Source organism: Falco punctatus, assembly GCF_963210335.1.
Source record: "Falco punctatus genome assembly, chromosome: 1".
Classification (NCBI taxonomy): Eukaryota; Metazoa; Chordata; class Aves; order Falconiformes; family Falconidae; genus Falco; species Falco punctatus.
The window spans coordinates 124,672,902-124,686,592 of record NC_137580.1 but is presented as its reverse complement, the minus strand read 5'-3'; the positions used below and the strand labels follow the sequence as shown (position 1 = coordinate 124,686,592).

At 48.8% G+C, this 13,691-nt stretch overlaps 1 long non-coding RNA gene across 1 annotated transcript in view; it reads right to left on the bottom strand.

Annotated features, from left to right (window-relative positions):
• LOC308067202 overlaps positions 1 to 13,691 on the bottom strand; it is a 40,683-nt gene that overhangs the window by 23,360 nt on the left and 3,632 nt on the right. Inside the window, exon 2 of the long non-coding RNA XR_013929490.1 lies at positions 1 to 13,691. This exon is cut by the window's left edge and continues 23,360 nt beyond it. This is a non-coding gene — a long non-coding RNA (uncharacterized lncRNA).

The window sequence follows — 13,691 nt, the reverse complement described above, 5'->3', positions numbered from 1 at the left end:
AGAGCTGAATTTTAAAAACGTCACTGTAAAACCAGCCATTTCATAACCAATAACCCTGCGGGGTGCAACCAAGCTGGATGGATATCACAAAGGAGCACAGAGATGCTTCTGGGACTGCACCAGCCCCCTGCGAAGCCTGCTACAAGGCACATCAGCCAGCCACGCTCACCAGCAGCAGCTGATGCCAGCGGCCAGCTGGGCTGGGATGAGGACTGGTCTGGCTGTGCTGATCACAGCCTGGAGTAACCAAAATCACAGCGGAGTGGAAGGCCGTGGGATCACGGCGTGCTTGTTTCCATTGACAGCTTCGCATCCCTCCCACAACAGAGCTGGTGGTTTCCTTTCTAGGACAGGCTATTCTGTTGCACTGAGAGGGTCCCTATTTTAATTTTGCTCTGGTTAAATATGACCAGTTTTGTGGCTGGCTGAAGAAACTTAACTCATTATTCAAACTTGCTTGGGTGTTTATTTTTACTTTTTCTCAGTGAGCCCTGGGGACAGCAGGCAGGGTCTGGGCAGGAGAGGGCTCTGAGCAGGCAGCAAGCCATGGCTGATGGGCTGCTCCTCCAGCCAGGGAAGCCACAAACCGCGGAGAGGATGAGGTCCATGGGGTCAGTGCCAATGCCAGCAAAACAGAGCAGGAGGAGCATCAGCGGGGTAAGGGTTTATCAGCCAGCCTAGACTAACACATACGTTTTCCACTGGACAAGTCTACCCTCCTCTCACCAGTGCAGTCCAGCTCATGGGAGTGCTGGCCCAGACTGTGAAACCTGGTTTTCTTAGCTGCTTGCTGGAGATAGCACATCCCGGAGTAACCAAATGCAGGGGAACGATACTGCCCTTGATCTGTCCTTTTCAGCCATGAAAACAAGTTAATGTTGGTGTAATTAGAGACTGACCGGTATTTGCCATTGAGCTTCATAAAAATGTGAGGAAAGATGTATGCATTTTAATTAAGCTCTGGGAGAAAAAAGCGTGTACCTGGCTAGACTGCAGAGAGATGAGCTCATTACTTCATCCACGTCTCAGTCTGCTGCCTATTTTCCTCTGCAACAGAACGATCAGCCTAGGCTGGAGACAGGGACTTTAAAAAGCAAATAATCCTCCTGAAAAAGCCAGGCCAGCACTCTGTAATTCTCATGTCTCTGAACTGGGAGCCTTCACACAGCCACGTTTCTAGTGAGACCGATGGGCAAGCGTTCAAAATCCTTGAAATCCGAGGGGGAGCGCTCCCCAAACCAGGGCGTCAGGAAGGGACCCTGACAGAGCTCACTATGGATTTTTCCAGCAGCCAGATGGCTCCTACAGCTGCCAGACTTTTCCATAGATTGCCCAGGTCTGATTTTCTGCTATGAAACAGCCTGGGCCTGAGCTGCCCTTTTTGCCTCAGGAATGCACAGCTGCGAAAGTGAGGTCTCGGTTCCTCCCGCAGAACGTGGCTCCAGGAGTGCGGATTTGTGCCCAAGCCGTTAAGCCACACTGCCAACGGGGTCACATCGGTGCTCACACTGCGCACGAGCGAGGGAAGGGCAGGCAGGGGGTGCAGACACCCCGTTGCCTTTGGGTGCGTGGGAAAAAAAAACCAAACAAAACATGGGGAAAACCCATCCAGAGATTGAACAACAAAATAAAACAACCAAAACCATTAAGTAGACCTAGAAAGTTTCCAGGGCGTAGAGCAAGAAGCAGCAATCATCATTTGCCTCCTCTCCCCCGAGAGCCAGCTGAGCGACCTTCCGCAATGGGAAACATTCTGCTCTTAAACACTCAGACAGGTCCCCTGTGGAAGTCACTGTTCCTCCAACAGACTCATTTTTGGTGTCTGTGGGCTTTATAAAGACTAAGTAATCTGTTTGCTATTATTTCTCCTTGCAGCAGGTCGATCTCGTGCTTCAAGGCACTAGGTCCATAGTCCCAAGCATCAGGGAGGACATCCTGTGTACCCCTCGATGGCACTGCCCAGCCAAAGGCACCAAGATCCCTTCCCAGCCAAACACACGTGTTTAATCCCCATGAAGTCAGCAGAACATATCTACGCCCTTGAAGTTAAGCACCTCTTTAAGCCCTTTGCCAAAGCGAGTTTTGTGGAGTGAGCCGCAGAGGTGGCCGAGGCAGCGCCTTCAGCTTCATCCACCGTGTGGGGTGGGCTGATGGCACGTCTGGCGCCTGGTCCAGGTGGGAGAGAGCTCAGCACAGCGATGGCACTGGACCTTCACAGCACCTTTACGGTTAAGCAAGCGCCTTGCTGAGTTGGGCTCTTGTGTCCCTCTCTGGGCAGTTTTAGATGCCAGCCCTGCCCAAGGTGGGACAGTGGCTGGCAGTGGTACAGTCTAGGGCAAAAAATTTATCTTTTGCCAAGAGCCGACAAAACTGGACAACACCTGGTCTGTACCAGTGACATGGTCTTTGCAGGCAGGGAATTGAAACAGCCCCTAGAAGCCGCAAGACCCAAGACGGCAGCTCTGAGAGATGCTGGCACGTCAAAGCTGCGGAGGTTCAGCTTCGCCTAGCACGGACACAGGCTCCCTGCCTCTCCCGTCCTGCTGGGAAGAGCTTGGCTCCAAACCCAGCGGGCTGACCACAAACCCTGTCTGCATGAATATATTTGTTAAAACACTCATTCACACTGTAGCCACGGCGCTGGCTGGAAGAACATATATCAGGCTTTTTGTCAAACACAACCCATTCCAGCTGTCTGGGAGGACAGCAAAATCTGCCATCGTGCTGCTTTGAAGGGTTTACAGTTCACTGCAGCACTTTCTATCGGCAGTTGTTTCCATAATCCAGTCCAAGAGGGCCTGTGAACAGGAAGGCATTAGGCACTCATGCAAAGACCATTAAAGTCAAGGGGAATCTTTCCATTGACTTGAGAGCGTTTGGCTCTCTGAATATCAGGGTCTGCTGTGCGGGATTTAGAGCAGGAAATGGGAGCAGGACTTTGCAGGTTTTCTCAGCATTCGTTACGGAGTTTAGCACTAAAACTCTCTGTGCCCGTTTCCCTGCATGTAAGTTGAGAAGCGACTGCTCAGCCGAGATATGATGCCCTAACTGACCATCCCTCTGCCCCACCTAGGCACCTCCTCCATCACTCCTGGGGCAGGCAGACCTAACACCACAACAAGCTGGACCAGCCCATTCCTGTGGGCAACAAGATTTCTTTACGGGTCCTGACATGCCAGTCCCTGATGCATAACCCATGCATGATGTGTCACTCCAAGAGGCAAAAATACCACAAACCAGAAGCTTCAAACTTGCTAAAGTTCAAATTCACATCAGGGATGAACCTCCCACTGGGATCTAGGCAGCATTTCACTGATTTCACTTCTGCCTGTTCAGTTACAACCAGTGGTTTTGCACAGGAATGTATTTGTATTTTGATGGAGATGACAAAAGATGTGAGCTACCTCTGTTTTCAAACAGAGAAGCAGAGATCTGATCTGCATTGCTGGGGACTTAACCTCTGGAAGCTGATGCTTTCCATGGAGTATCTTCCCAGGTACCCAAAACTGCCAGTACACGAACCACAGCGCACTCTGGGAAACTTCAGGCTCTTTTAAAATACAACTAAGATCCAAATTTCCTGCTAATGGGAGCAGTGATGCTTCTCTGGGCTTGCAGTAAGGCAGCCTGTCAGGTGAGTTTAGTGAAGTGCTGTGCCACGTGCAGGGGTCTGCAGGTCAGGGATGGAAGGTGTTGGTGCTTGGGAGATGCTGGTACATTTTCTGCCCCAGCTGCGTTCGGCACTATCACTTACCTCCTCTGGTGGGAAAAGCAGGGAGGACGTTTCTCCACTCCACATGCCATGGGAGAGGTCACACAAAAACATCAGCTAGAGCGAAATGAGGAGGCTCTGATTTGGCACTGGGGCGAAGGCAGCGAGCCTGGCCGACGCTGTGCTCCCATCCCCCAGGGCTGCTCAGGCCAGCCAGGGTGCCGTGCTGATGGCCATCCGCTGCCGGGGGCTTCGCAGGCGGCAGCATCTAGAGGTTAGAGATGTCCTTCCCACTCCTCGCGGGCAGCATGCGCCTGGGAGAGGAGCAAGGCTGCAAAGAACAAGTTATTCAAAACACGGGCTTAGGGAAAAGCTCTGCATCCTGGCAGATGCTCAACACTTGGGCTGGATTTAGAGCAACAGAGGTAACCAAGCCTGCTTCAGCCTTCGGTGGGAAATACAGAGAGCAGGCTGTGCTTAGCCGCAAGAAACTTGATCCCAGAAAGAGGAGAAAGGAGGGTGGAGAAGGAAAAGCACCTTAATGCCAGGGTGACCCAAACCAACCCTGCACAGCCGAGCTCTGTCAACAGACTCATGGATCCGGATAGGACAGAAACAGATCCTAAAGCTTTATAAAGAACAGATTGCTTTCGGTGGCTGCAGCCTCACGTAGACAGCGCCGTGGTCAATGGGACGGGCTTTGAGCAGCGAGTGTCACTTTTCCAAGACAACTCAACAGGCTCAGGAGCCTTGTGCTGATCCAAAGCCCACCTCTGCAGAGCGGTGGTCTGCAGGTCCCCTGTGCAGGAGCATCCACCCCTGCGCCCGGTTGCCTCCGTTAGCCTGGAGGGAGCTGTGGCCACCCCACCAGGGGAAGTCAAGGGTGGCTTTTACTTTCCAGAAGGATGTGGTTTTAGGAAATGAACTTTGCTACCACCTGCTGCAAGTTCACCGGTTTAGTGGGACAAATTGCCAAACTCGACAGGAGCTAGGGTCTCATTAGCGTGGCTGAGGCTTTGGCAGAGGGAATGCTTCTCAGCTTCCATTTATAGCCTGCTCGGAGAGATGCCGTGGCAGGAGTTCAAGGCAGGGCGGTGTGCACCATTGCATTATGAAGTCTAGACAGCGCTGGAGCCCTGCAAGCCTGAAGAATGCTTTTTCCCTGCCCTTGCATACTATTGAAAACCCAGCAGCATGCCTCAGCCGGCAGCGATGCAGGGAAATATTTAATTCCCTTGTTCAAACAGACCTTTTTGCACCATTGTCTCCCACAAAACCCTCCACCTCCAAAGCTGTGCCTGGAAGACGGGAGGTTGCCAGCGCTGCTGCACGCACACCAGCACAAACTCTCATTTACCGAATGCTGCCAGGCTCCCCAGAGGAAGGAAGTAGGGTACAAAAGTTTCAAAAACCACCTAAACCCCATGGTTTTATTCCTGCCTGGAATGAAAACACCTTTGGAGCAATTCTTGAAATACCTGCTTTTAACTAGTTTTATTCCTCCTTTTTCCTCACTCTGAGCTGAGTGGAGAAACCCACCTGCCTGAGACTTCGCTGCCTCCACAGACCTCCGAGCAGTGCTCCCTCCTCCATTAAAAGATGCTGAGCTGAAAAGTGTCCAAGCAGCTGCGCTCATTGATATCTGCAGCCAGCCTCAAAGAGAGCAGGAGATGGTTCGAACCTAAACCAAAAATTAAAAGAGAAGCCATTTTAATTTATTGCTAGACTCCTGTTGCACCTTAACTGCTAAGTGCACTTTTCATGAGCTGAGGGGCAACTTGTGTCTAGATACCATTTCAGCAGCTCCTGAAGCTCAACCTGAGGGCAAGGCTGGGGGAAACGTTGCAGCACTTTCCTATCCATCACCAGAAACAGGGATGACATCTGGGCAATGCCCCCCTACCTTTAACTGTTCATACTGCAGCAAGGTCCAATGCAAGGACTCAGTCGTTCAGCAGCCATCCAAAGGAAAAACAAAATAGGATCAAATGATGATGCTTTAGAATTTGCCAGGCTGCCTCTGACTGCACACTGAGCACGTACACTCTTTCCTTAAGTGGATTGATAAGCTCTCTGCATCAGTATTAACACATGCCAGATGCTGGGGAATCATCTCCCACTTATGGCAATTAGGAGGATGTCCCAGAATCCAATAAAGCAACTGAGAAGATGAGCATCTGGTGGTGGCTGTCAGGCCCCGACACAGCAAGATAAATCTATGTAATAAAGAGGTGTGATTTTTTGTGAGGTTTTTTTTTTTGTTGTTTTTTTTTTTTTTGCTTGAGTCATATGCCATTTAGCACTGGATATGTGCAATTCCTCCTCCCTTTCTCCTCCTGGGGTTCTCCTCAGGAGGAGACGAGCAGAGCATCCTTCCTCCAGCAGGGATGCCGAGCTGCTTCCCCTACCCTGCCCTTTCTCTGCTGAAATCCAGCTACCACACACTGATCCCCCAGCCTCATCGGCATCACCCAGCCACAGTTCTTCAGAGGGAGCTGTGCAAAGTGACCCCGCAGAGCCAGCAAACAGCACCTCCAGGCACAGAAACCACCCGGTGAGACCATCTCCCTCTCCCTGACCTTGTCCACTCCACGCTTCCAGCCAAGGGCAAAACTCCACAGCTCGAACTAAGAGAATCTGTTTTCAGATTTGCTAAAAGACATACAAAGTGGTGAAGCGGGGAAGGTTACTTCTTACATAAAGCAGCCAAAAAATAATCCTCATGCACAGGGAACACTGGATTGTGCAACAGCAATCCCGTCTAGCACAAACACAGGGCAAACACGTGGCTGAGCAGCATTTTAAAAACACTTAATGGATGATTCCTCGAAGCAATAGCCAGCAAATTTTATTCGCGTGAAAGGCAGTCAAGCTGAGCTATATTTAATAGAGGAAAGAAGATAAAAGTAATCTCCAAAGGTCTGATAATGCAGACGCTGTGCTTAGATATACTTCAGTACATCTTTATGCAGTAAATGCCAGCATAGCTGCAAGGATGTTTTTCTCGGTTTGGACAGCAATTCAGGGACTCATTGGTTTTAAGATCAGAAGCAGCCACTAAAATATCTCACACGAGCTGCTCTCCAGTGCAAGCTGAAATGTTTCATCCAATAACTGAACAGGGTCAGAGGTTTGGCAATTTAGAGCTATTTGCAATGAGTGACACACCAGCCTTCGCCCACAGGCAAGGGCCAGCCTAGCTCCAGGGCCCTTCTCCCACGAAAGCTGCTCTTCAATCCATTCCCTGCCCTCACAAACGAATTTTAGTCCCAATTTCCTTCCCAGGGCTTTCTCAAACAACATGCAGAAAACCAGCCGAGGAAGAGAATAGCATGAAGAAAAGTCCTTAAGCAAACACTGGGGACCATCAGCATCAGCAACTGCTGCCCGTCTGGGACCGCGTGCTCACCTCTGGAATCCCAGCAGTCACCGTGAGCATCCTTCCAGGCTCCCAGCCTTCCCACCCTGCTGAAACACATCCTACCAGGAGGACTTCCAGGAGACCTCCAGACTCAGAAGTCCGTGGAGAATCTGCTCTTTCTGTTCATTCCACTTGCCTTTGGGCTTTTCCTAAAGCAGAGTTTTTTCTCCACGTAATTTCCTACAAACATCTGAAAAGAAACATGACCAGCACCTGCTGTAACAGCAGCAACATTTGAAAAGCATTGAGCAGACCCAATGTCACATAATACACTTACAGGGACTCTTACAACGTTAACACTGGAAAAATTTTAAAAGTCAATTTTTATGTAATATTTGTGCTCATGGTTTACTTTTGGTAAGATTAAAATGCTTGGCATCAGTTCCAGGTTTTCAGGACTGTGGATTCAGTGTGCAGAGGGTACCTGGGAGAGAGGGGGGCGTTTTTTCCTAGAGAATAATAATGTTTGTTTGAAACATCTTAAGGGTTATGAAATCATCGTTTTGGATCCTGGCTCATGTGCAAGCCAAAGTATACAAAAAAAATTACATTTGGAGTCAAACTTACCTGATTCCTTTCAAGAAGCTGCTGCTTTTCTTCTTAAACGTTTGTTTAACTTTGATCGTTTCCGTGTTTGAGATCTGCCTGTCCCTTCGTGTGGCCGGCGCCTGGGCTAACGAGTTCCCTTTCTATCGCTGGGATCTTTGACAGCACAGCATTACAGCTCTATCAACTACATGAAATACACTTTGAATGTCCCCATTAGGGGACATTAAAAATGGGCTTTAACGTATGAATTTAACGACTCATGATAAAATCTAGTTCCTATGCAATATTTGACCATTGTGTAAATATTTAACCAATTAATGCACCGAGTCCCATTGCAGGGAACATGGTAAAGGCATTTTGGATCCCATTTTTCAGAAAGTGTATCTGTGTAGAGCTTTCCTAAGGGTTTGATGCGAAGCGCTGCCAGCAACGCCAGCTGCAAGGCTGTGCGGAGAAAGGCGCTGTCTTTGGGGGACTGAGAAGGTCTGACCACAGAAGCCCAGGGCTCAGTGTGGCCAAGCCCCGCTGCTCGACCCAGCAGCCCTCAGCTTCACTAAACCTGACCATTTCACCCGGTTTAGGGACTTCTATGCTATTTAATAAAATGGAGTGTTAACATCACCCAAGACCACGGAGCGAGGCTGCGGTGGGGTGTTTCGCTCCACCGAGGTCCATGCACAGGAAGGAAAAGGAAGAGTGTGTGTTTGCCCAGCTGGATGCCTTCAGAAAACACATCCATCTCGGTGCCTCCAGCTACGTGTCTGTAAAGTGCTGAACAACAGGAAATCGTTTGACTTGTATCAGACCAAATCCAGAGAGTATCAGCCCTGCAATTAGCTATAATTAGAAATCCACTCCGGCAGTCTCCCCCAGGCAGCATCCATACACACCCACATGTGCTCATGTGCTGGAACGATGCTGGGAGAGAAACACGTGGTGAACACCTTTCCCAGGGATGGCCCATGTGGCCCCTGTCCCCCATGAGGTGCAGGAACCACCCTCACACTTGGACCTACCCACGACCTTGCAGAAGCTGAGTGAGGAACTGGTTTGTACCATGGAGTCAGACCTCAGGTCTTTTACAAGTAACCCTCCCAAGCACCCAGTTCCCACCTCTACTGCCCAAGTAGCCATCCTCTGGCCAGCTATGCCAAGGTTCAGGCCCAAATTCTCCTTGGATAAGTATATAGTCACTTTTTAATGTGCCTTTCTGCACTGTAACTTTTCTATCTTTAATAAAAAAAACATAACCTGCTGATGTGAGACCCCATGGTGAGTAAAAATGAATTCCCCAGCCTCCCACTCCAGCCCTTCCTCTCCATCATCACCCAAATACCAATGGGCTCCTTCCCAACAACATCGCCGTGGCCAAATCCAGTGCTATTTTTCCACTGCTCATGCCCCTCGAAGCCTGTGCCAGCTCTCAGAATAACATTCAGAATATAACGGGAGAAGCTCAGTCCAGACAAGTAAAGATTCAGTTGTCACCTTATTTTCAAAGAGATTTTGCGCTTGTGATTTCCCTACTTAACTGTCTCTCCAGCTAAAGCTAAACATTGCCATATGAGCAAAAAATTCCAGCACTTATGAGATCTTTATACTTAGGGATCTAGTAAAATGACAGCAACCTCAGCTATAATTATTGCCCTGTAATCTGCATGTCATGAATAACTACATAAATCCGCAATAGCTACAATCACTGCACACAGTTATTTGCTCTTTGTGCTGAAATGAAATGGTGGGGAAGATGGACAGCAATTGAGTGCTGTGTAAATATTCAGTAATTTTCAGCCTTTTTCTATCAACAGACCCTCAAGATTTTTCCTGTGGAGGCCCCAGGCAACAAATAGGGGACAGGAGTGCCCGGGCTCGCCTCTCCAAGCTATCCTCTGCACACCCCCAAACCCACCCACCAGCTCCAGTGTGAGCTGAGGGCTGGGAAGAAAGGTGGGTAATTTGGAAAAGGAAAAAAAGACTTTAACCACAAGTAAAATTGAGGCTTTTCTCTTGCTGTTCTTCGAGCCATTTGGTTCACAGATGTTTTTAACAGCTTTCAGAGTGTGAGAGTCAGAGCCAACAGAGCACCCACACCACCGCCAAGGGGAAAACTTGCTATTTTGATCCAGCTTTGGGCACACGGGCTAAATGTTCGTGTTTTGGCCAGTGAAAAAGTAATGAAAACTTGTCCAGTGAAAAAGTAATGAAAATTTTCATTTGGAAATTGTCAGACGCCCCATCCAACCAATGCAATGCAGTGCCAGGGTGGAGAAGGAGAAGGAACACCTCTGGTACCTCCCAGATCTGCTGGGTAAGGTTATTACTTCCAGCTATTCAACACATCTTTGCACATCAGCCGGTTTCCTCTGTCAGTTACTTTTGATGAAACAAGCCAGGTTAGCCCTGGAGCCAAGCCCAGCTCTTTACAATGCTTACAGCCAGGTGGTACCTGCCCTGGACTGAGATGGGAGCGCTCACAGGAGCAGGTCCATGGAGAGACCAGATGGACACCAACTGTGGCCGCAGGTGATGCTAAGGATGACACCAGCCCAGGAGCCACAACTCACCCACGTCAACGTCGACTGACACCTGTACCACAGGAAGCTCCGAGCTGCAACTCCCACAAGGCAGGTACAGATCAGCCACTGAACCTACCCAGAAAGAAACCTTTCCATGTTGTCAGAGATCAAGTTCGTCAAAGCCAGAGCTGTTGCACAACTGCAGTTCCCACCAAAAAAAAAAAAAAATCACATCAACAGAAACCTCCTGACTGTGCTAATACATCCCACGTGGGACAGCACCCCGGCACATGACCTAAACACAATGACTGAATGCTTCACTGCAAAACGGAAAGGCCAAGGCCAAATTGAAGATTTTCAACTGTTAAATCCACATGATTCTGTTGGTTAGAATGGATGGTTGTTAAATTACATACAGTTCAAATCTTTCTCTAAAACTCTTAGCGCTTACAAATGCCTTCATGTGCATATTAGTGGCAGAGATGGAGCAAATGCTCATTCAGTGATCTCGTAGCTCCTTCTTTCCCGCTATCTCATTTGTTCGTAGACTGAAGAGACCCTAGCATTAATAATGACTTATTTTAAATTAAATTCAAGACTGGGGAGAGGAGAAAAACCTTCCTGAGTTTGGCAGTTGACTTTACGACTTGCTAAAACTCCCCCTAGAGCCACAGCTGTGGGTACTGAAAGAAAATCAGCTTTGCTGAGGACCTCAGCCCTGCACACCAGAGGCGTGCGATAAGAAATACTTTCACACTCAGGCCAGGAGCATCGTGCATTGAGCTGCCAAGGTTTCACTGACCTCTTACACCGCTGTGTGCTACAGAAACAGCACAGAGCTCCAGCCGGCTCTAACCAAGCGAGCGTCAGAATCTGAAGGGAATTTTTGTAAATGACTTAAAACACCTCTCATGGGAGCACAGAGGTGGTATAAGGGAAAGGGGAGCCAAAGGATCCCACTTTCCTGAGCAAATTTGGAGTGCAGGAGAGAGCCGGGGGGGCGGGGGGTGGGGGGGGGGTGGTAACCTTGTTGTGAGACCGTCACCCATGTAGAAGGGAAGGTAAAAGGGAGGTCCCTCACCCCTCTGAGCCCGAACTGTCCCTCTCCCAGCAGTGATACTCTGCCCGTCACCCTCTGGCTTCCAGAGATTTCTGTAGGGTGACAGACAGACACAGAGGAACACCAGGAGCAGCAGCAAGCAAAGGCAATTTCAGCAGTTCTCAGGAACAGCTGAGGCTTCTCTGACTGCCAATTAAACAGTTTCCCTGACCATTTTTTATATAAAGATTAGACATCCCTACACATCAGTAAGGCTCTGCAGTTCCACCAGCCAGGACACAAATGACAAGGGCTCCATAGCCTTTTGCTTCCCACCATCAGAGAAGATACATTACCACGGGCAGGAAGAAATACTCCCTGTGGTTACTGCACACAGCAGACGAACAAGTCTGTTTTATTGGCATTTGCCTTGGGATAAGCAACAAAGGCAGAAATTAAAAACCCAAGAACAAGCACAACCCCCACCCCACCCCAAGAGCTCTCATGCTACGCCCGGTAGCTCAGTGGAGAAATGCGATGCTATAGAAATACTTTGGCTGCAGCTGAATGTGTGAATATGAATTGTTAAGTGAAATAATTCATTGTGCATTGGCTTTCACCACAGCTCCTAAGATTCAAATCCATGTTTTTTCCAAATTACTGTAATTTTCAGCCTACCTCCCGTGATGATGTACATAGCCAGCCTGACATTCCCCTGTGGCACTTCAATAAATAGTTTAACCTGAGATATAATTTACTAAGATTTCAGTGTGTGCTCAGGAAGATCTATTTCTGTTACAGGAACTTGTGCTAAAATTGGCATCATGTCTCTCCAAGGCTTTCTCCATCGAGCACACTGTGCTTGGGTGAGGAGGTCTACCTGTGCCCTTTCCCATGGACTGCAGAAGCTTGGAAATATGGAAAGAATGGAAGTCAAAAATGTTTTCCACTCTTGGAAGTCCTAGGAATGCAGAAAAGTGACATTCTCAGTCCCTGTCCAGAGGTCCTGGCTGAACCCCAGTTATCCAGGCTTTCATTGCAGCACCCAAAACTTCACACAGCTGGGACACAGCGCAGAGACAGAAGCAGAAACAGGCAGAGCTGACAGTGATTAATATTGCCCTAAATCTTAGTAAAATGTGTCGTGTAGGAATCAAGGGCTAACCACCAGAACCTCCAGACCAGTCCGGAGATGGCAGCTCACCCCTGCTCGCCTGGCTGAGGTTACCAGCATGTTCCCACATCCCCTCTTCGCCAGCTGCCCCTGCCACCCATCCTGGCACTGGCCCGTGCATTCAACCCGCTCCAGTCAACTGCTTGCTTCAAGTGCTTCTCTCAGGGGCTGTCAGGAAAACCTGCTAATTTGACGATGTGTCACAAAAGAGCCAGCACAGCTGTAAGCAGCCCAGGTACTTCTGTGTTCACCCCAGTTCCCCTGGTCAACCTTCTCCATCCAGAGAGCAACCCGCTTTCTGCTCTGCATGGCGTGCCCTGCCCTGGTGCTCACCCATTGGGGGCGACTAAGGGTTAATAAGGAAATCAAGGAAGGACAGAGTTGAATAACAGCTGAATTTTCTGCTAAGAGACTCCTCCTTCCCACCCTCATTAAAACTATCCTGATTATTTTCTTGCTTCAAAAAATATCTTGTTGCTCGTTCTCCAGCAGGGCAGCGAGTTTTCTGCATCCCCCCACCCCGTGCAGGGATGAACAAACTGTAACAGTACTAGAGGGCTGGTGAAGTCAAAGTTCATTGTTCTGGCTTAAGAACCCATGTTTAAAACGCTAGAGGCATTTTATACAGCAACATTTGAACCTACAGGAAAGTCTCAGTGCCATAATTGCATCTTAATTTGCTCTGAATGCAGGGTTGTGTTGAAGACAGACATGGGCTCCTCCTGGGCAAACACACACAGGCTCAGCAGCTCTTGGGCAGGGTGCTAATTTTCTGTTAGTGCAAGAGATTCACTGATTCTCCTTATTTTACATCCTACTGGTAAAGAAGAAAAAAAAAAAAAATCTCAACATTACTGTTGACTTCCAACCAAGTGAGAAAACAGGAAGCAAAGCTGACAAGCCGTTAGGGCCCAAAGAGTTCAAGCTGTTTCGATGGCAAGAAAGCCGGAGGAGCCATCAGGCAATCAATCTGGGTGTCAATTCCCCGGATCCAGCAAACACATCTATTCCGGCATCCTTAGGAACAAGTTGTCCTCTTGAGGTCCTTCCCAGCTCCTCCATTTGTTTTAATTTTTTTTTCCTTTAAAATTTATGTTGTTTTTATTGCAGAATAAGCTATTTAACAAATTCTTGTGGCGCAGCTCCTGCATAAGCACTGTGTTCCAGAATCGTTACTTTGATTACTGAATACTATGCCCACAAAGAGAGCTCCCCCAGAAGAGTTATTGCCAAATGGGTTGTTCCCGGCGGCCAGCCGCGGAGCCAAGGTTAAGATGACC